Source organism: Tamandua tetradactyla, chromosome 2 (assembly GCF_023851605.1).
Source record: "Tamandua tetradactyla isolate mTamTet1 chromosome 2, mTamTet1.pri, whole genome shotgun sequence".
In the NCBI taxonomy this organism is placed as follows: domain Eukaryota; kingdom Metazoa; phylum Chordata; class Mammalia; order Pilosa; family Myrmecophagidae; genus Tamandua; species Tamandua tetradactyla.
In genome coordinates this window covers 133,605,759-133,629,584 of record NC_135328.1, presented here as the reverse complement: position 1 = coordinate 133,629,584, position 23,826 = coordinate 133,605,759, and the positions used below count along the sequence as shown (strand labels likewise).

The 23,826-nt window shown below is 44.7% G+C and overlaps 1 long non-coding RNA gene across 1 annotated transcript in view; it reads right to left on the bottom strand.

Moving 5' to 3' along the window:
- Positions 1–277: 277 nt before the first annotated feature.
- LOC143673945 (uncharacterized) overlaps positions 278–23,826 on the bottom strand; it is a 129,265-nt gene continuing 105,716 nt past the window's right edge. Inside the window, exon 7 of the long non-coding RNA XR_013170767.1 lies at positions 278–7,154. This is a non-coding gene — a long non-coding RNA (uncharacterized LOC143673945). The remainder of the gene's footprint in view (positions 7,155–23,826) is intronic.

The following is a 23,826-nucleotide window of genomic DNA, read 5'->3' as shown; positions in this document are numbered from 1 at the left end:
CATGGGAACGGGGTTCATTACTGACTACAACTTGTGCTGTGTGCAAGTTAAATGTACTGGAGGAATGAAGGAAAAAATTATTTTCTTATCTGAAGAATGAAAATGGTATTATTTCCCCATTACTTATGAAAATTGAACGAAGCAATGTAGTTTAGTAGATATTATCAATAAATATTAATTCTCTTCTCTATCATCCTGTACTCTATCCACAAGATTAATACATTCATGACATTTTTATTGTATTCAAAAATAGAACACATTTTGACCTAAAAGTTACTTAATTATAAGATAATTGATATTCTAAGAATAAACGATGCCTTACACCACATTGCCCTGCAAATTATGATTGAGACCAATGTTAAAGCATAGATTTTTTTCTTCGTTTATTACTCTAAGTTCTCACTTGGTGTCAACACCAGCAGTTAGCACCCAAAACCATCTTCACCATCTAAAGCACAACACGATGCCATATACCATCCAGGGAGATGTTTTCAAGCCACTAGATAACTGAAATACAGGGTATTTTTGGAACTTCAAACCTAGCGGGGAGAAGATTATACATAATTGCGCAGAATGTTCAGTCTAAAATGCAACCAAACTTAGAGTGATGCCCCAATATATCCCAGAGTAATTTGGGCAGTGAATAAAGAAATATTTGCAGTCTCCTTGGGGGGCTGGGGGAAAGAAGGAAATACTCAATTTCCTTATTTGGAGAATTCCTGACATTCTTGCAAGCAGTGGGGACAACAAAATCAATAGACTGAGCCCTCAATCTTGGGGTTCACCCCTATACTTATTCCTCAAAGGATAGGCTAAGCCTACTTATATTTATACCTAAGAGTCACCCCCAGAGAACCTCTTTTGTTGCTCAGATGTGGCCTTTCTCTCCAAGCCAACTGAGCGAGTGAACTCACTGCCCTCCCTCCTACATGGGACATGATGCCCAGGGGTATAAATCTCCCTGGCATTGTGGGACAGAACTCCCAGGATTCATCAGGACCCAGCATCATGGGATTGAGAAAACCTTCTTGACCAAAAGAGGACAGAGAGAAATGAGACAAAATAAAGTTTCAGTGGCTGAGAGATTTCAGAGTCCAGAGGTTTTCCTTATGCATTATATAAATGTCCCTTTTTAGTTTATGGTGTATTGGAATGGCTGGAGGGAAGTGCCTAAAACTATTGAGCTGTGTTTCAGTAGCCTTGATTCTTGAAGACTATCGTATAACTATATAGGCACAAAATTGCTTGAATGTTGTTCTGTGAGACTTCCAAGGAAAGGTGACACTCGTTACAATTACTGGAGTGACAACTTAGCATTTAGCCTCTCACTGTCAGTATTTAGTTGTCCCTTTGTACCCACTTCCTGTGTTCTCTGCTCATCATCTGGAGACAGCAAATAGAGCCCAGGGGCCAAAAACAGGCTTTCTCTTTAGACAGGTGGGGATCCCAAATCTTTGGGTAATTTTTACTGTTGTTCTGTATCTCATTTTCCTCCTTTAAAATGGGAATGATAGTACCCATCGTACATGACTTCTGTAGGATACAGTGAGATGACACCACTGGTGTTAACTGCAAGGCCTCACACAGGTGAGAGTCATTACACTGAGGACCCTGGGGCTTGCAGACCCTGTGTGAGGACATCATTCCCAGCTCCCACACACATGCATTCACGTACTCACTCTCCTACCACACATTAGTCAGTTGGTCACTGATTTACTCAATCATTGCACAACAAGCATAGAATCAGTGCCCACCATGTGCCACAGCCTGGGCTGGGCACCACGAGAGATGCAGAAATGGATTCAGTGTCCACCCTGCTATGAAGACTTTGACAAGGCTAAAAAAAAGATTAGCTCATGGCCACAGATAAAAAAAACACAAAGCTGGAGATGTAAGTGGCACAAACTACATTCCTTGAAATGCACTGTGGGTTGAAGACAGGAGGGCTCATTTTTGCCAGGGAATAGGATGAGCTGAAGCCATTTAAACCACGTGTTGGAAGAAATTGACTTTCAGAGATGAAGAAAACAGGAGCAGTTCAGACCATCTGCTGCTCCTTCCCCCAGAAGTGTCCTCTCTGCACCACCAAAGTCCAAGCCCCTGGGTGTAAGAGCTGCCCCTCCCTGTCTTTCCATGGGGCACTGAGATGTGAAGGGCGAACAAGCCCAGGCCTGCAGTTGGTGGCAGGTCTGAAATGAAAATCCAGATAGCCTGACTCCCACAGCAGAATCCATGCACTTCTCAGAAACACTCACTAAACAGTATGTGCCCCCTTAGTGTCCTGTTTATGTAGTACTCGTCCACATGTCTATTTCAGTAGGCTGAATTATAACAGAGCCCAAATACCAATAACCATTTGGCTTTGATGTGAACACTGACACACGGCTGGTGCTGAGGTCGTCGGGGTTGATGTCTGGGGTCACTCACATGTGTGGGAGTAACTGCCTCTACTGCTCCAAAGCCAAGGCTGATGTTGAGAGTGGTTCCATTCTCAGGTATTGCCCCCTGTTAATGTTCATTATTTGATTACACAAACATTTATCATGTTACTCTCATACTACCAAAAGCAGGCACTTTTTAATTTTTACTTTAGGAATAAAGAATGGATGGCTGGATGCACTGATGGGTGGATGGACAGATGTGCTGTGGCATTCATTAGCAGCAGGCAGAGGACTATGGTTTCACATAAGCAACAGTGTCATCAGCCAAGGCTGGAGAACGGGCTGAGATCTCCTACATTTTGAAAGATTTGAATATCTAATTGATGAACAGGCAAGAAGTGTGGTCCCTGGTTGGCCACAAGATAGGACTAAGGATAATTTGGAGAGGAAAGGTAGGCAAGGGTGCAGAGTCAACAAGTCTGGGTATTTTAAGTAGGAAGAGGTGGTGGGTTAGCCTTTGTATTGGGTTGAATTGTGTCCCCCCAAGACAGACATGCTAGGTCTTAACCCCTGGTTCCATGAGTGTGGCCTGATTTGGAAACGGGCCTTTGAAGATATGATTAAAGTGAGACAAAACCAAATAAAGGTGAGCCTTAGTCTAATGTACCTGCTATCCTCAAAAGAAGAGGGATGTGTGGACACCACCAGATGGACACACAGGGGAGAAGGCTGTGGGATGATGGCGGCAGAGACTGAAGAGCTGTGCTCCAAACCAAGGTCCCCAAGGATAGCCAGCCAACCCCAGAAGCCAGGAAGAGGCAGGGCGGCCCCCCTACAGGCTTCAGAGCGAAGCTGGTGCTGCCAGCAGCTCGGTTGTGGTGTCCACCTCCAGGAACATGAGGCCAGGCGGTTCTCCTCTTTGAAGGTGCTGTCATGGTATCTCGTCACCATCACCCTAGGAAACTGGTCCAGCCTCCAAAACCAGATGTGAATGAAGGGGAAGAAAATTCCTGCCTCACGGCTTCCTCCTTCTTCCCCTTTTACTGTCCTGGTAGGAATGGCACTAAGGGCACAGCATGGCTGCAGGCCTTTCCTACCCCTTGGCTGGTCTATCCACTCTGGGGCCACAGTGAGGTAAGGAGCAGGATGTTTGTGGAGCCCAGCAAGGGAACAGCAACCCATGGCTTTAGGTGGAGCCCCAGCTCCTTTAGTAAGGAGGGTTCCGTATGGTTCAGAAGAAATTGTCATTAGGCTTCTCTGCTTTGGGTTTTCTGTGCCAAGTCTCAGCTAATAACGATGAACTCTTTATTTCTGTTTGCCACAACTCCCCAGGAGAAGATTTACCACTGGAGACCGTGAGGAGGGGGCTCTAGGGGCCCCATGCAGGCATCCCGGGATTCAGGTCACTGCAGCGCCCATCCAGGTTTTCCAATGCAGAGAGGCTTAGATCTAAACCCCAGCTCAGCCACTTACTAGAAATATAAGTTTAGGCAATTTCATGAGGGTATATAAGGATCATAAAAACTAGGTCACAGGGTTGTTTTCAAAGCCCAGCGAATCTGTAAAGGTGAATCCAGTTTGAAAACTGTAAAGAAATGTGTATAGAGGGGATCAGAGAGGAATTGTCTTAAGTTCCTACCTCCCTCACTATCAGGTGGCCTCCGTTTCCATGTCTGCATCTCTGACACGAGTTTACTAGTACCTTTCCCAGAAGATGATGTTTGCACACTCTGTGAACATTGAAGGCACTTAATTAATGGTTCTTTTCATTTCTGTTTGAGTTGCTGTTATTAACATCAGCTGGGCTTTGTGATTTATTGAACCAAAGATCCAGTGGATGGAAATAACACCTGAGACTCTGGCCTCTGCTCTTTTTGGAGTCGACGTCTGACTTCATTGCCCCAGCTAGGGACAGACCGTTCAGGCCCGTCTCCTGAGGTTTGAGGGGAGAGGGCCACAGGGGAGCCCAACTGCCCCCATGTCACCAGGAAGCTTCCCTCCCTGCTTGGCTCTCTGCCTGGAAGTGGCCCTACGCAGGCACCACTGACAGACCCTGGGGCCTGCGGGACGAACAGACATGCTGCCTGGGCTGTGGACCAGCACAGCTTCGCTTCCTGTGAGCCACTCCACTAGCCAGGAAATCTGCTCAGATGTGAGAAATATGCCACAGTCCTAACCACAGACAAAGCCAGCTGTGCCCTTCGCTGCTATCGCGGCACAGTGATCCGAGGTCTGTGCGGGGCCTGGACCTACTGGCCTGAGAGGGCAGAGACTGGTCCCTGTGACCTGGGGCGCTGCTAAGGACAAATAGGAAAGCCTGTGCTCACTCTCTCCAGGCTTGCCCAGTTAACCAAAAAGACAATTACTACCAACTTAGCTCATTTAATTAACTCCTTAATCAGTCAACCACTCACAAAAGTCCTGAGTGCCCAGCTCAGTGTTTACAGGAGTAAAAATGCCTGTCTTCATGGAGCTGAGAACCCAGCTAATATTTTGCTTAACTGAACAACATTTTTCCTTTGCTTTCTTTTATTTTTCTGCTCATGGACTTATACATGTTGAATTTTAGTTAGTAAGTCACTTTGCAGCTGAAAGTTCTGCTTCTTCCAGTGGATTCTAAAGAACAAACACAGAGAAACAAACACCATGTATGTTCCCTATACTATGTTGCAAATCCGAAGACCTGGTCCTTGTTCTGTTCCATCTGGGCATGTGAATCGGAGAAGCTGCCTCCCTCCTCTGGGCCTGTTTCCTACCTGAGACAGCCACAGCTGGATGCAGCATTAAGTCTTCCCCAGGACAACACTGCTAGAATTCTTCCAACAGACCCTACTCTTTGTGCTAGAAGTCCCCTCACTCCTGCTCCACCAAAAGCTTGTTTTCTGACTGGTGGACAAAAACTATATTTCAAAGAATAATTCTGGTTGCTGAGCAGTATCAATGTTGGTGATTTTAAGAACTGAGATAGCAATGCCAATAATATTAACATAATATTTGCGAAGCATTTGAACCGGGCTTTACCCACTCTAACTGGTGTCTTTATTGGGAATGGTCTTACTCTTTCTCATAAGCAAATGGCACTTTCAATTGCTGTCAACTAAGAAGTGAAGGTAAAGCCCAATATTGTTAACTGCAGAGAGCAGAGAAAATCTGGAATTGGCTTCTGGGCTGCCAAACTACACGGCCATTCCTCTGATGGGAACTAGACAGATACCAGAGAGCTGAAACATATAATTGCTTTTTTCTCCTAGATCTTAACTTTGTCTTAGGACAATGCATATTAATTTATATTAAGGAAATTAAGATGTAAGGAAAAAGAGTCATCCTATTCCTTATCTATGGGTGAGATATTTCCATCACTCTGTCAACAGGACATACCACTTGTGTGGCCCTAACAGCCTACTCTCAGCAGGACAAAGAGTAAGGTAGATGAGCCACCAATAGGGTGTGACCCCCTTTCAGATGTCTCCTGGAGTCACTTTCCATACACATCTATAGCACTAGGGAAAACAACATGTAATTTATTTTCAGATTCCTCCAAGGAAGACTTGTAAAGGATAAAGAATCTCTCTTCAAGTTCTTGAGAGACTGTAATTTGCAAGAAAGAATTGTACACTGGTCAAGTAGAATTTAGGACCAGGGAATGGAATCTATATTGAGACAAAGTTTAGCTCAATATAAGGAGAAAGACGTTTCTAATGTGAAAGCTGCCTGACTACAGGACGGATATGATCATTGTATGTGTTCACACTGAAGTGGAATGAGCTTTCTTCCTTCTAGTGGAAGGAAATTGGACTATCTCACTGGTTATTCCCAAGTGTAAGAGTCAATAATTCCTGTCCTCAATCTTGAAGATTATATAATTTTCTTAAATTCTTTTCAGAAGGATAGGGATAATAAAGAGAAAATATTGCTCATGTCTAAAGGATTGCAATTCCCATTTTCATTCTGTCTCCCATTTAAATTTATTTGACATCTTTTACTACTTGAAGTTAACAACATTTCATTTAGCAAATAAGAATCTTGCTTCTCCCATCATTCTACAAGTCTAATGATACACACAAGACAGAAAACATCAAATTTAGTTTACTTTTGAAATGAGCTTGGGTTCAATTTAAAGAGAGTCCTGGAAGTGTGTCCTTGGCACATCTCAGTTCTGCAAACACAGAAGAAGGTCAACAGCAGATTCCACTTCAAGAACCGAGGTGATTTCTTTTCTGATAACTTAAAGAGTTAAATTATTTTCTTTCTGATCTTGCAAAGTCTTTAAATTCTTCAATTGACCATCAACGGTTCCAACTTCATTTCTTCCAGGCGACAATCACATGGGGTGCCATTTTTCATGAGGACTAATGAGATATTGACAGTAAAGTGTCTTCCCTGGAAGGATATCACCAGAAACAAATTTGAAATAACAGCATTTTTGTCTTCAAATTGGCCCTTCTCTCCCAAATGAAAGAATTACAATTAAGCACAATGAAGTTTATTTTTTTTAAATGCTACTCAAATTTGCAAAAGTAAAAAGGTCCATGTTTTTATGAATCTGTGTTTGTAGGCTGGAACTGAAGCAAACTACCAATTCTGCCTTTGCTAATAAATTTTCCTTTGCAGGCTCATTTCCTATTCCCTGATTTATAACAATCTAAGGGGCCTGGTCCAGGAGGAAGTCCATGGTGACAGCTTGCTCCTGGCAGCATCCGAGGAATGGCCACTGCTCTTGGCCCTGGTGGGGTTCTGGAGACCTGAGCCCACATCATCCTACACTCTCCCCACCTGGGAAAAAGGAAAAGAAGTGATGAGTAATGCCTCTTGTTTTATTCATGTGGTGGAATTTTAAATTGAGGAAGCCAACAATTCCTCATGAAATGTGTTCTCTTTCCTGACAACTTTTTCTTGAAAGCAATATCTCAATAGACCCAGTTACTCCTTATTTCCAGAAAACATGTTTATACCTAGAAAAATTTTTAATATATACAATCTAATATATGAAAGAGTTGGATTTAAACCAAATAATACTCTTATAGTTTAGCAATGTACAATGTATCTCTACCTTCATTTATTTACTTTCTAAACAAACCTCTATGGAGATAGAAAGGCAAGACTTAGGCTTGTCTAAGGTCTAATGGATATTAAGCAGCATGGCCAGACCCAGTCTCAGGGTTTTTGGTTTCCTGACCCACTATTGCTCCCTGGCAGAGCCCTAGCATGAGGAAGTAGGCAGCTGGGCTTTCTTATTCATGTGCTAACTTATCTACTCTACATAAGTACACTCACTTCTTCGGGAACATTTTCAGTATCTGCTTATCCTTGGAGACTTATAAGAAGAAACTCAAGAAGCAAAGACTTATAGGACTCACTTTACACTAAAAATGATTCCCAACACCAACCATATTGCCATATTTCCAAACTTCTCCTGGGAGGTGACCAGCTTATAAGGTAATGGTTAGGTATTTTGTAGGCAAGTTGGTAGCAGACAAGACAAATGAGTTCAAGTGAAAGTCCTTCAGTTCATTATTCATAAATTCAAATAGTACCTCTTATGATTGGCAGTACAAGAAACATTCTGGTCTCTTTTTAATTTTTTGTTTGTTTAGTTCTCCCAAAAGGAATTAAGTTTGAGTTAGCAGATGGGCAATAGTTTGGCTAAGGAACACCCAATCTGAGAACAACAGCCTTCCCCACCCAAAGGAGCTGTTTCACTTGCAGTTTAAAGGGATTTAACCACTGCAGAATTCCGGATATGCTGAGATCCCACATCGTACCATCTTCCAGCATTGAAAGGACTTCAGCCTACAGGCAGAAGGTGGGGAGTTTCAGACCGGTGGACCTGACAGATCACTTTCCATCTATATCATTGAGGCTAAACCACCAATTCTTCCAGAAGCAGCTGCTTCCAAGTCTTTTAACACTTACCATGGACTCTCCCATCTCTTCTTAAATAATTTAAAAGCTGCAAACACCCCTCCTCCAATGAATGTTTACAGATAGTTCTTTCCTAAGTCTGCAGATGTGATCTAAATCCTAATCCCACTAGCCTGGGAAGCTAGCACTACTTGGTTTCCACTTGAGCCTTGCTTCAAGTCTGGCATCAATACTGGAGGCAGGTAGCAGAGTACAGAGTTAACACAGGGTAATCGTGTCTGCCATGGAGTCCAGTGGAAACTGCTCACTTGTCCAGCATGTCACCCTTTTTATTCCACCCTAAATCAATGTCTATAAAGACTCATCTTTTGTCCTGGCCTTCCTGTTCTCTAGCATCAAAATCCTGCCCTGAATTCCAATTCCTTCCTAAGCCTCTCCCTGCCTTACCCACCCAGTCCCTGAACCAAACATGGCTTATGGCCTCTCCTACATCAGCTACCACTGACTACAACCTCTGCCAAATTCTTACTTAGTTTTGCTTTTGTATTCTGTCCCACTGTCCTGCCTATCCTTTCTCTCTCTGAAATCACTTAATTTGAAAGAAAACTTCAAACTCACATCCCTACATGCCTGATTCTAGTAAAAAGAAAATAGCCTCTGATATATGACTCTCTTCTTCCTTCAAATCTCCTCAAATATCAGCAAAGATTAAAGTGGAAATTCTGCTGAGAAGGGTAGGATAAGGATGGAAGAGTGAGCCCTTTGTCCTGTGTTGAAAGCTCCCAGTACCTCCAATCTGAAGACAGGGGCCATTAGTATTGAACCAAGGGCCTGGCTGGGAAGTGAGTGGCAGTGTATGGTCCTGCCTTTGCCAGGCAAATGTCTTACTGCCAAGAAGTATTTCATCTGTCCAATGCCAGGAGGACTAGTCATGCAGTGCACCATTCCCTTCATTGACACCTTTGGCCAACTATCAAAATTCATTTCATAAATCTTCCCAAAGCCTTTGAGCCTAATTTTCTTTCAAATCCAAGAAGCAGTATAATGACCCATTTTTTACTTCCTAGAGTTTTACTTTTCCAAAGAACTCTATAAACAGGAAGCATTGAAAAAATAGGCTCTTGAGGGTACAGATCTTCTTAATGGAAATGTATCCTTTAGCTTTGAATATTTAATCTCCAAATGGTTCAGTCAACTTCCAATCTTTCACTGTTGAAATGTGCTGGTCTCAGAACTCATTGGATTTCAGCTTATGGCATGAAGAGATGCCAAGTACCTTTCAGAAATCTGGTCTTCTTTTTTGGATGCTGCCAGTTCCTTTGGATACCATCCCCTGCTGAGAGGATGGCTTTTTGTCTTGTTTTATAATCTTTTGTTGATTGAGAGAATACCAAAGCATCAGGAAGTCTTAGAACTCTTCAAGCATGACCCCTTATTTCATAGATGATAAAACTGAGATAGATGGATCAAAGCCACCCACCTAGAACACAAGCGACTCAAATCCTAACTCATTGAGCCATCAACAGTCACTGAGTTCTCATCTGTGCCGGGCACTGCACTGGGTGATCCAGGTGCAAAGCCCAGCCCCTGCCTTTCAGAGGCCTGTGCACCACATTGTTTCCTCCTTAGAGCTCAGATGGATAGTCACATGTAAGGCGTTTGTCCTCGAGCTACATTTTCTTAGGAAGCTTCTGGAGGCTTTTCCTTCTATGAGCCTTAGAGGACAAGCTCACTGGGATAGAAAGTGAGTGACCTGCAGTAAGTGAAGGGGCTGAATAAGAGAAAAAGGACAGCCCACTCTGTTGCCCACACCCACCTCATCCTGCCATCAGCCCCACAGTCAGTGGCTATGATTTGTCCTACAGCATCCTGTAGTCAGTGTGAGGCAGAGGCTGTGGAACCCAGTAGAAGGATCCTTGAAGTCAGGAAGACTGGGTCTGCATCTCAGGCAGGAAAGCTGCATGACCTTGGACAAGTCACTTTTGGACTTCAGTTTCCTCTTTTGTAATGGAGACAGGAAGGAATTTCAATTTCAGAGGGCCATTGAGAAGGCTGGAAAAAGTGTGTGCCAGGCTGTGGTCACCAGGTGTTAGAGAACTTAATGCATTTCCCTCCCATAGGACAGGGGTGGCCACGGTTCTGGACTCACAGAGGAAGCTTTGTGGACAAAGAGCATGCTTCTCCAGTCCTGATGCTCGGAGATGGAGAAGTCTTTATGATGCTATATGATCACCTAGACTTTGGGACCTGCACAGATGCTGTGGAGGCAGCCACAGGGCCCAGGGCCCAGAGGGTTTAGGCAACAACAGCCCAACACTCTGTGCTTCCTTGTTTCAGCGTCCCATAGCAGCACATCCAGGGAAAGGATCCTGTCCCTGAAAATAAGTCTGTAAACCACTGGCACACAGCAAGCCCTTCCACCGACCGATTAGGGGTCTGCAGACCAGAAAGCCTCCTGGTGACTCTCCAGTTGCTCCTCCCCTCCTTCGTCTCGCCCCCGCACACACACACACTCCGGCAGATCCAAAACTCTGGTTTCCAAACCCAGCATGCTTTTCTCACCTCTCACTGCTGCACTGCTGCCCTATGCACCCAGGATGCCTCTCCTCCCTTCGTTTCTCTCCGCCAGACCTACTTCCCCTTTCAGAATGGAGACCAGGCATGCTCTCCTCAGGAAACCGACCTGACCCCAGCTCTGAAAAGCACAGGCTGCAAAGAGCCTCCTCTTTGCCCTCGTGGCACCCTGTGCTTCCTCGACGTGTGACTCGGCCTTCCCCGTGGGTATGAACTCCTTATGGGTGTGACTTTGTGTTCTATCCTCAGTGTTGCACATTGTCCCATGCCATGTAGGTTAATGCTGAATGCTTTTTGAATTCATTAATGATAGGCTGTATGTAAGTTAGCTTGGAGTCTGATTGCTATGGAGAAAAGTGCTAATGAAAGTGACAGAGGCTGCAGATCTGTTCTGCAAGCCTGCACCTTGCCTGAAGTGCTTTCTACCCTATCAATTTTTAATCCCTAGAAATATCCTGAGCAGAGCACACACTCACTGGCAAGGAAGGCAAGGCATCCTTCACCCAGGCTCCCTGATACTCTGAACTGAAAGCGCCCAAATGCAGGCATTTCTTTGCACAGCTATTGCTCCACCATGCCTGTGGAATCCACAGCTGCATGCAGAGATCCAGAGCCAAGCAGGTGAAGATGCACAGGAGCAGAGAGGTTAACGCATTCTGCCAGCTTCCACTGCATAGTCAGGGCAGGAAAAATAGGAGTTTTTCAAGCATAAAAGACTCTTCTATTCCAACTACTAAAACAAGAAAAATGCCTCACCAATGGCATCTTCTCTTAGACATCAAATTGCTCTCCTGACAGCATTTTTAATCAAAAAGTCAGAAGGAGAAAGATGAGTAGAATTTACAAAGATGCATCCAGAGAGAATAAATGAAGACATTTGTCATGTTTCTGCCAGGAAAAGAGGCAGCAGAGATCCATGCCTCTGCTCAGGGGCCCTCAGACTTGTTATTGGACTGATTCTGCCAAGTCCATAGACCCACTGACCCGAGAAGCATCACGGGCTCCCTCAGGACATGTAGTTGCTAGGAGGATCTGTGCAGACTCATCTCTCTACTAGAACCCCTGAAGTGCAGGGATGCATGGCAAGAAGATGGAAAGAGGTGACAGCTGAGAAGCAGCAGACCTCGGCAGCAGTCCCCCTCACCCAAGGGGCTCGGATAATATAAAGACTTCTGAGTCTTCAATTCTCAATTTTCACCAAGTTAAATTACTTAGCTAGAAACCTACCATGATTTACACTTGACTTCATAAAACTCTGCTCACCACCAGAAAACTCTGAGGATAAGATTTGTGTTTACTATGAAACAACAGCATTTCAGGCTGTAGTTATATAAGGACATAAAGGCTCACAAAGGAAGAGGGAGAGGATAAGGGGGAGATCTGTGATGTCTTGAGCTTGTCCTGTTGCCAGTGAGCTCTGAACAACCAGCAGGTATTCACAGTGAGGGTCATGTTTCCTCCAAAGCATTTTCTAAATTTTCAAAAATCTGATCTGAAAGTCATGATGCCCTACTAGGGGGCAGGCAGTCCCTTGCACATAATAGATTCTTAGCACACAGTTTGGAGATGACATGATTTGGCTGGGTTTACTAATCACAATGCAAATTGGCAGAATTCTTCTTTAAGTCCCATCAGATACCCTCACTTCCTCTAGGTCCCTGGTTCCATGGATTCCATCATGCCGGGATTCTCCATAGAACTAGACAAACCAACACATGGCCCCATAGATAACAAATGCACAAGCAGGACACAAGGAGGAAGAAGACAATGCATCCCATATAAAAGTTCCAGCCCTTGCCAGCCCCCCACACTGGACTCAAGCACTCACGGCAGGAAACAAGCTCACCTGGGCAGCAAGTTGGATAAAACGCCCTCCTGTCATGTAGGGTGTGAGACCTGGCCTGGGGAAGGAAGGTGCAAGCCAGACCTGCAGCAGATAGCACACATAAAACCTGGTAAGGGCCAAGCTGCAGGCAGGTGGAGGTGTCATGGAACTGAGGACGGGCCAGCTAGTCTGAGAGATGGCGGTGGGCTATAGGGAGCACTCCTGAAGGAAGGTGCAGTTGACATAGAACCTGAAGTGTGTGTTTTCCAGGAAGGGGAACAGTCAGGGGGCATTTGTCTCACTCGGACTCTGAACAGGAAGCAGATGTCACTCTCTAGATAGGATGGTTTGAAGAGAGTTTATTTCAAAGGGACAATTTAGAAGTGTTTGGATGGAAAAATCACATAGTGCACTGCCCGAGGGCTAGAGGAGGATGCACTTACTACCAACCCCAGGCCAAAAAGGATGAGTGGCCACTAGGACCCAAAAAGTGTCATGTGGCTCTGGCTGCCCAGAAAGGAACAGTGGCCCCTGGTCGGGGGGCCCCACCAGCTTCAGTCCCCCCAACCTCCTGCTGGGCATCACCTTGTCCAAACCAATGGGGAAGCCAAAGGGCATGGGAAGCTGTTGGTCAGGTTGGCCTGGCAGTATGGAGGGGTGTGGGGAAGGGAAGAGGGGAATCTGGGGGTCCCAAAAAGGATGTCTTCCTGGTTTCAAAACAGAAATAACCATAGGGCAAGGAGTTGGGATAGAAACACAGAGAGCTGCTCAGGGGCACCAGAGAAGCTAAGCCTGGTTCCAACCTACAGAAGTACTGATGGAGATGAGTGACAGTCCCTCCCAAAATGAGGGTCACCATGCCAGGTGTGTTCTCCAGCTTGGGCACAGGCACCTTTCATGAGAAGGTCTGAGCTACGACACCCTTCTCCACACTATCCCCACTACAAGCCCAGCACTGACCGGGGTCCTGCTGCCCCACCTGCTCCCCTGTCTTGGCCACTTGTAGTGGTCTCAGGTTGACCCTAATGGTCGGTGAAGAGGACAAGCGAGCTGTGGATCCTGAACCTGCTCCCTGTGCTCCACACAACCTGGGTTGGGTGCACCATCAGGGAATGGCTGGGCCCGGCAAGGCCACTCTGAGAGGTGGGACTCTCAGCAGCCTGCATGCCTCCACCCTGCTCTGGGGCTCTCCCTCAAGTAGAGCCATCAGACCCCTTGTATTTACTCAGTCATGGCTCAGAACCCCTCTTGACTTTCTTCTGTGCCTCAATTCCTTGGTTTCTTCTCTCATAACCTGCCTTCTGGTGCAGTCCCTGCCTAGCTCTGGAGACCATCTTGCTAAAATCTACCTAATGTCACCCTGTGTTCTAGTTTCCTAGCTGCCAGAATGCAACACACCAGAAACAGATTGGCTTTTAATAAAAGGGGATTCATGTCATTGGTTCTTCAGAGGAAAGGCAGCTAACTTTCAACTGAGGTTCTTTCTTACATGGGAAGGCACAGGGTGATCTCTGCTGGCCTCCTCTCCAGACCTCTGGGTTCCAACAACTTTCCCCTGGGTGATTCCTTTATGCATCTCCAAAGGCCTGGGCTGAGCTGCTTGGGTTGTGCTACATTGCGCTCTCTCATTTAAGCACCAGTCAATTAATTTAAACATTACTCATTACAGCACGCATGCCTCTTACCTGACTGCAGATATAATGAGCAGCAGATGAGGTTCATGTACCATTGGCTCATGTCCACAGCAACAGGACTAGGTACCTTCATCTGGCCAAGTTGACAACTGAATCTAACTACCACACCCTGTATCAGGGCTGCCTGCCTGTGTGAGTTAAGGGACAGCATGCTCTGCCCAAAAGGTTCTCCTACTTCCCATGGGTGTGACAAAATCCTCCAGATGAGACATCCATGCACTAGCCTACCAGCTTGCAGGTAAAGAGAACTCAGTCCAGACAGGGCTCTAGACTATAGGGCACTTCAGTCTCTCAAGCCTTCCACCAATAAGCTAAGAAAGGAACTTGACAAGGGAAAATTATATCTGACTGAGGAATTGATTCTGAGGTCCTTCAAGGAGAAAGAACTGACGCATAGCAAAAGTGCATCTTAGATTCTACAATACATCTGGCCCTGTTCTATGAATTTATTTTGTACCTTAGCTTAAGTAACACTTCATTCAAAAGCATTTTCCAATTCACCAATCTGAGTTAGCTATCCTTTGCACATTCTCTAACAGAGTCAGGTCCTTTCTTTCAGATGAGCTGTGCTGAGTGACAGTCCCTCCCACACAGGCCAGACACCATCACAACTTCAGGGAAGGCTATTCACAGGGACTCCAAGGTGACCGGCTTCCCCTAGAGCAGTGCAGGGCACAGGCTGCACGGCCATCAGCCTGGGCTCCCCTTGCTGCAATCCCATGCTTACTGGTATGAACTTTTGGTAAATTAACCTACAGGCCATATGAGAACAGCAGCTCCAGTGCCTAGGAGAAGGCATCTTCATGAATGCTTAATAAACCATCTGCCCAGGAATTCTGCATGTTAGGAAGCCAAAGCCCAGGGTTTTAGTGGCTTGCAGAAGGTCACTTGGTAGTTAAAAAGGAGTGGATAAGTGTGGAGTCAGAATTTAAATCCAAGTCCAAATGGCACATGTGTTTTCATGACGTGCTTTGGAGTCAGGCTGAGGACAATGGAGACCAGTGATGGTGAAGACACGGGAGCCTAAAAGCCTTACCTGGTCCCCAGCTCACCGTGGCTTAGCATGAATCACTTGGGCAGTTTCTAAGAGCCTCACTGCACCTCCTATCCTTTCCAGAAAGAGGGTCAATCTGGCCTGAGAAGAGTAAAGCAGGATCTCCCTAGGCTGCTTCTTGCCACTGGCCGCAGCCTCCTGCGCACTTCCCAGGGCCCTGCAGCCCCTCACCACTCCCAGTCAGTGCCTGCCTGGGGCCCTGGCACCTGTCTCACCAGCTTCCTGCTTTCCTCTCAGCAGGGAGGGTGCAAAGGGGCTCTCCCCTCATAGTCACAAAACTCTCCAGAAGCCCAGTGTTTGTGCCCAGCCAGAATGTCCTTTACAAGCCCCATTTTCCCACGTGTCACTTCCTCAGGATTCAGACTTGTGACCACCATAAAGTTGATATACAAGGCATCAAAGTATCTTCACTTTTTTGGGGTTTTCACTGATGAATAAAAAAGGGAACACTTGTACACCAAGAATTTATGGCCCATTTTTATCAACCTCTGCTGTAAAAGCAGGTTTCACCAAGTGGTCTGCTGCAGACAATTTGTTCACAATGCACACTCGGTCTGGCAAGATATATCTACTCTTACAATAAAAGCAGACACAGACCCACCTGGGCTTGTCCAGCCTCGAGAGGCAGGTCCACGCCACGTGTAGGACAGCACAGGCCTCGGGCAGTGAGGTCCCCTGGGTGCCTCTGACCCACCACCCCGGCTGGCTGCTCTTCCCCAGTGGGCCTCCAGCCCCCACACTACGCCCCCAGGTGCACAGAAGCCTGGGGACGCAGTGCTGGTCAGCCCCATCAGTCCCCACGCAGGGGGTTCCTAAGAAGCCGGTACCAAAATTCAGTTTTCTTTTCAATAAGAAATAAGCAAAGTGGCTGGCTTTTCTATGGCTTTTCGACACGTTTTAATTGAAGCCTTCTGTTTAAGTCTTCTTTGCCCAGATGTCCTTGTACCTCTGCCCCAGAGCCATGACTGTGCTTTGGAGAGCAGTCACCCTGTTCTTGGTTCATGCAGTGATTCAGAGAAACTCTTTATTCAACACTTTGACATTTTCTATTCTGATAAAAGCTTCTGGGGATGGGGTCATTCTGGCCCCACCTCTAATTATTGCCAGAAGGAAAATCAATGAACCAGGTTCGGTCCCAGGCCCAGCACTGGTAGTTTACTCACCATTATCCCCCAGGTAAGAGTTAAATCCACATCAGTTTTGTTCTCACTACCTGAACAATGGCGATAATAGCTTACCCGTGCCTAACCACAGCTACTATCAGTGCCCAAAGAGACAAACCAGGTAGAGGATCTTATATGAAAGGCGATACAAATAATCATTGCTCTCTGGAAACTTCCAGTGGAGTTGACATCAGGTGAAAAATAGATGACAATGAACAATTATGCATTCCTTCAAATGTTTGGTTTTATTGTGTGATTCCAACTTTTGAATAATCCTTCAAGAATCAGGGAGCACATTGATAAGCATAATAGGCAGGGAGGAGATCGTGTCAGATGGATTTGGAGAGATGACCAGATGCCACGTCATGGGACACATTACCTGCAAGGCAGAGGGCCACCATCTTATCCTTAGGGCAATGGGGAACCTGAGAGGGTTCAGGGCAGGTGAAGATGTGTGCTCTGATCTGTGTTAAGAAATCACCCAGAGTTCTTTGTGTACAAACATTGTGGCAGGAAGGCTGCTTGGAAGGCTTTGCAGAAGTGCAGGCAAGAGTTGAGGATGGCTTGAAGGGAAGACAGATGATAGAGGGGCTTTGGAGGTGAGTTAAGTCTCTGCTGGTGGAGTAGATGGGAGGGGTTAGAAGAAAGGAAAACCAAAGAATGACCTCCTGGTTACACTTGAGAAGTTCGATGAATATGAAGGTCAATCATTGAGGTAGGACAAACTAGAGGGAGGAGTAAGTTGTGGATAGAAATTGGGCACCTGTTTTGACTGTGTTCATTTTGAAATGTGTAGGAGGCCTCCCCTGGGCCTCATCCATTCAGCAGCAGCATCCTTGCTTGATCACTGAGAATGACTGCAAAACAGAAGTTCAAGCTTCACCTCTGAGAGTAGCATCAACGAAATAGGATAAGTCAGCAGGAAAGAGCTGTAGTTTACACAGCTTTCCAAAACTGTATCGATGAAGACTTTTTAAGTTTTTGGTATCAGAAGACCAATTGCAATGGATTTCATTAAGAACAAAAATCCACTGGCTCTTGAAACAGAAAATGTCCAAGGTTATATTCACACATTGCTGGTTAACATGCTCCAGGTCTCCAAAGTCTGCCCCTCAGTTCCACTTCAGTATGCTGGTTCATCCTCAGACAGGATGCCCCATGGACTGGCTTGGAAGGCCCAAGATCAGTTCTGATTTAACTTCCTATCAGCTTAGCAATGTCAGAGGGAAAGGGCATCTTTAACCCAGCAACATCAAAATACCATTGGCCAGTTCTGAGCCTCTGAGCACCCCTGGAGCAAAAGGCAGGTCGACTTCTCACAAGCTACATGAACTGAGGTGGGGGTTCCCCAAAGGCATAAAGCATAAGAAGAGAACATTGTCATTGGGCCAGGCTAATACCAGATGGCCATTAAAATGGCTTCTAGAAGTAACCTGATTTTGATTACCAACAACAAGAACATAATGTTTCACAGATCTCCGTTGACACTCCATACACCATGGGATTTATCTAACAACATGCATGGAAATAACAAAGAGGGAATATTGAGTTCTCTGCTTGAGAAAAGTGATTGCTGTTGCACATACTAAAATTAACTGTGGCTGAAGTAAACAAATATAAGATGATGGTAGAAAACCAAATTGTATACCTGTCAGATCTTTGGATGGACAACTTTCTAAATTTTCTATTGAAGCAAAAAAAGAAAACAGAAAGGAAAATGTTGCCAGATTTATCTTAAGAATTTATAACTTTGGTTCAACCAAACAGAATCCAGACATCCAAGTTGGGAGCAGATCAACCTGGAGAATTTGTTCCTGTATCCATTCACTTAATGGACAATCAGGCAGCGTGCTAGTCCCCACTGCAAACCAAGCCAACTGCCTCCTCTCTCCAGGTCCAACCATAATTTGATTCTTTTGATCTCCCTGAAATCTAACCTTAATGCATCCAGAGAGCAAGATAAAGGGTCTGATTCTGCCTTTGTACCTTATTAATTGCAAAGCTAGGAATTAGTTACTATATTTTAGCCCCACCCAACAGGGTGTCTCAACCCACTGAAGCAGTCACAGAGCCCCAGAGCTGCTGAAGCACAGCTCACCCAGGAAAGTGGGAGGTGGCCAAGAGGGGTCCATACCTGCAGTTGGGCCCTGCCTGGATAATCGAGGCCTCCCCCTCCCAGGAGGCTGTTCCATCCAAGACAAAGCAAAAGCAACTGATGCAATGCAATCACAGAGTTTTTGCACTCTAGTCTAGACACTGGTGCAGAGAGCTTTCCCTATGTGTGCATAGAAATAGCAAGTTCTCTTTCTTCATTGTAATGCAGTTATTATACCTATGTATGATTTTTTTTGGGAAAAAAAGACTTGAAAACTTTCCTGAGGAATACACGTCAGGCAACCTCAGCTGCTGCCTTGACAAGGAAATACGCTCCCTTGAAGATGTTACTTCCTCTAGGGCTTCCCATAGCACTTCTGAGTATCCACCATCTGCCACTGGCCACTTCATTTACATTCAATAAGTTTATTCCTGTGCAGAAGACAGACAGGCCATATAGGGCCAAGACAGTGTGATGAATTAGATAATAGAAATCTGTAAGAATAACGACCCAAGCCTAGAAGTAACCAAGGCCTTTCCAGACGAAAATCAGGTAAAGGTGAGAAGGAGGTGTTAGCATGAGATTCTGCAAAGAGAAAATGTCCAGAGAAAGTGTTCAATTTTGAATTGCCAAAGAAATACACAAAGTGAGGTTTTATCTGGTACTCAAAAATGTAAATACAAGATCCAGTGCTGGTGAGATTGAGTTGGAAAACTTTAAGAGCCCCTTTAAAAAAAATGTGACAATGTGGAGAGGTGTGTCCTTTGCTCAGAATTGAACCACTGAGAATTTAACCCAAGGAAATCTTCCAGCATTGGCACTGCCTTCTCCAATAGGGAATTACTTTAATAGCAAGCATGGAAATAATTGATGAATCAATCATACTATACCATCTTGTTAGCTATTTTTCTGATTATTAAAATTATAGAAATGAAGTCTATATAAAAATTGAGTAAAGGGAAGCTGTTGTATGAATCAGCCCACACAGTGGGTCATTTGCTGACCTGCCACTGGAGGACATGTGACCTGTGGCTGGACAGAAGCACAGCCGTGATGGGAGCCTGATACATTCCCTCCTGCAGCTGAAGGTATTCCCCGCCACCATTCTAATTCCCACCAACAGTGAATCTCTATCTCCACATCTTCTCCAGCACTTGTTTCTTTCTGTTATTTTTTAGCAGTTTGAGTCAATACCATGCAATCCCTCTTAAGTTCAAAATCAGTGGCTCCTGGTGTGATCACATAGTTATGCATTCATCACCACAATCTATATGAGGACATTTCCCTTCTTCTGCAAAGAAAGAAGAAGAAGAAAAATTAAAAACTAAAAAGGAGAAACAACAACAACAGCAACAATCCCATGTCCCTCATTTATGCTTCCCTCTTACTGATATTTATTTTTTTTGAAACATAAGGCCTAAAGATTGATCCCATGCCAGATAAGCACTGGAACCCAGAGGTGCCAGTCTCTCCAAGAATATCAACCAGTTTTATTCCTTGACCCCATAAATTCAGTACCCTCTTCCAGCACGAAGAAATCATTGCCCAGATATCCCTGAAGATTGAGAGAATGATCAAATGAGAGGGAGGAGGGGTAACTGAGATGTTAGGATTTAACAAATGATTATGATCACTGACATTATATAGACATTTCTCTTTGGTTTCCTGTGTATTAGAATAGCCAGAAGGAAAACCTGAAAGTGTTGCACTATAACCCAGTAACCTTGATCTCTGATAATGATTATATAACTTCTAAAGCATTTATTATGTTGTGTCATGTGATTGCAAAAACCTTGTGACTGATACTTCCCTTATCCAGTGTAATAAAATAAAGACAATAACAACAACAACAAAATGGGTATATGGGGCATGGGATGTCTTGGGTTTCCTTTTTTATTTTGATTTCTTTTTTTGAGAATTGAAAGTGTTCTAAAATTGATTGCACAGCTATATGATGATACTGTGAGCCATTGATTATATGCTTTGGATAGATTACATAGTGTGCAAATATATCTCAGTAACATTTCATTGAAAGAAAAAAAGAGAGAGAAGGGCTATCACCTAGTCCTTCTCAGATACCACCAACAGTCAACATTTATCACAGGGTCTGACACACAGTTAACACTAAACAATCTAGTCATTGTCTGAATGAAGTCTACGTGCATAAATGGAAGGTGGGGAAATAACTACCACAAAGTCCATGAAAGCTTTATGAAACCCAAAATTTATCAGGAAATCATTTTAGCACTATCCTAAACTACTTGTTAATAAAAGTTGACGGTAATTAACATGAAGCCATTTTTCAGATTCTCACCTTATGGAGTGATCAATGCTTACTCAAAACAGGTACTGATTTAATGAATTTTTATCTGATTTCTTCATTACCTTCAGAATACACTAGTTATGAGTTGGGGATGGGTCCAGCTGGTGGAGTCAGGAGGACAAGGAGAGAAGACCTTCTGAGAAATTCACACTGACACTAGAGTGAGATATCAGTGACAGCTGGTAAGTAAATTGAGAGCTGCTGGGCAGGGCCAATAAGAATGAAAAGGAAAAAGCTCTAAGCATGTCATTGTACATTCCTGAGAGCAAACCTACTTTTATCTCAGCATACATACTGGATCAGCATTGTACTCGAATCATCAAGCACTGGGCAAATCATGTTCTCTATGAACTACCAACAAGGATAGTATATAATACTTTTAGGAAATATTTCTATCATGGTTAAGGTTTTTTAAAAAGTTTAGTGGTTAGAATGCTGATTTAGTTTGGGTTCTCTAGGGAAACAGAACTAAGAGGGGATATCTGTAAATATGAGATTTTATAAAAGTGTCTCACTTGGGGCTGCACAAGTCCAAATCTCTTAGGGCAGGACGCAGGCTGGCAGCTCCAATCAAGGTCTTCAGTGAATCCCCAGGAGAGGCTGGCTGGCGGGAGGTGGAGACAGCGATCTCTCTTCTGATTTCTCCTGGAAAGCTTTCGACTGGCTTTATTAAACGTCAAGAACTGTGGAAGACATTCTGCTTGGCCGACTGCAGACATAATTAGCAGTGGAAGAGCTCAACGTGCTCACGACTTAATAAACCAGCTTTCGTGTTTTTTAACTAGCCATGAAAGTCCATGCAGTAATGGTGAGGACAGAGCTTGCTTGACCAGACAATTAGGCACCATCACTTGGCTAAGGTGACACCAGAACCTAACATCACAGTCCACCCCTTGTCAACTTGGCAGCTATACAAATCACCTTAAACCATATTTAATCTCTAAAAAGAACACAATAACAGATATATGTTTCACCTAACAATACTCAGCTGTCCTGCATAGAACCAGAAATGCACTGAATCTCTCCAGAAGAGGGTACAAGTCCTTGGGTAACATTCACTTTTAAACTGCAATATCCTATAACTGAAATACTATACCATAAAAATACAACTGTCATATAAGAAGAAAACAAGGTAATGCTTTATGTACAAATACAGAAATACTCATAACAAAAACAAGGAGGAAATATTCACACCATCAGTTTTCATTTCTGTAACTAGTCACAGGTCATGTCATACTGATCACTGCCTCCTCCACTAATGCTCCTTTTCCCCTCAGCAAGCACTTCAGCTGGTGGTGGTTCTTTGCCTGGTGGAGGGGCCCAAACCATCATTCCTGAAGCTTCTGGGCCATTGTAGTCCTCTGGTAGTCCTGTCTGGTTTGGGTTGTTGCAGTTTTCCACTGACTTTAATCACAGGGCATGGTAGTATTAAGAGATGCCCTAGGGGATCTTCTGTATTTCAGAAAAAAACTCATCTTTACCTCCACTGTGTAATTGCAGTCCTATTTTCCCTTGATAGTCAGGATCAAGCATTCCACACAGAACAGTAATCCTCTTTTGTGCCTGTTGATTCAGTGGCATGAGAAGTCCAAGGTGGCCAGGTGGCAGTCTTACCTTCCAGTTCAATGGATCATGGTTGTAACTCCTGGAAGGAGCCCTCCTCTTTTTGGAACTAAGATGTGTAACCAGCAGAGCTTAAGGTTTCAGGGACAGGAAGCATAATTTTTTCTAGTGGATCACTAGAGGTGATGGTGAGTGGTGTCACTCCCATTTCCACACTTGATTCCTGGACCTGTGAATTCTGGCTATGAGAGAAACAGCACCATAGAGTGGACACTGATTCAGAGCAAACACAGCCTCCTGGAGAACACTGTCCCAGCCCTGCAAGGTATTGCCACCTAGTTGGTGCTGTAATTAGGTGTTCTATCCCCAGTTGCCTCTGGATACTGGAGAACATGGTAACACCAGAGAATTCCATGAGCACGTGCCTATTCTTATACTTATTTGATGTGAAGTGGGCTCCTGGATCAGAAACAATGCAGTGTGGAAAACCATGATTGTGATTAAGGCATTCTGTAAGTCCACAGATGGTGGCTTCAGCAGAAGCACTGCATGCAGGGAAGGCAAACCCATATCCAGAGTATGTGTCTATTCCAGTTAGAACAAATTGCTGTCCTTCCATGATAGAAGGAATCCAATGTAACCAACTTGCCACCAGATAGCAGACTGATCACCTTGGGGAGTGATGTCATATCAGGACTGAGTGTGGGTCTCTGCTGTTGGCAGACTGGGCACTCAGCAGTGGCCAAAGCCAGGTTAATCTTATTGAGTGGAAGTCCATGTTGCTGAGCCCATGCATAACCTCCATCCCTACCACCATGCCCACTTTGTTCACAAACCATTGGGCTGAATCATGTGGCCCAAGTGGCAGAGCAGTTTGCACAACTGCCTGGACCTATTGCAGAGCCTCCTCTTGTTCCAGTCACCACTCAAAACTATCAGCTTTTCTGGTAACTCAGCAAATGGGCCAGAGTAGCACACTCAAATGAGGAAAATGTCTCCAAAATCCAAAGAGGTAGAGTAGACATTGTGTCTCTTTTTTGTGTTGTAGGAGGGGCCAGATGCAAAAGCTTATCCTTCACCATAGAAGGGGTATCTCAACATGCCCCACACCACTGGACACCTAGAAATTTCACTCAGTTGGAAGTCCCCTGTATTTTTTGTTGGATGTATCTCCTATCCTCTGACATCCAAATGCTTTACCAATAAGTCTAGAGTAGTTGTTACTTCTTGCTCACTAGGTCCAGTCAACATGATATCATCAACACAATGGACCCATGTGATGTCTTGTGGGA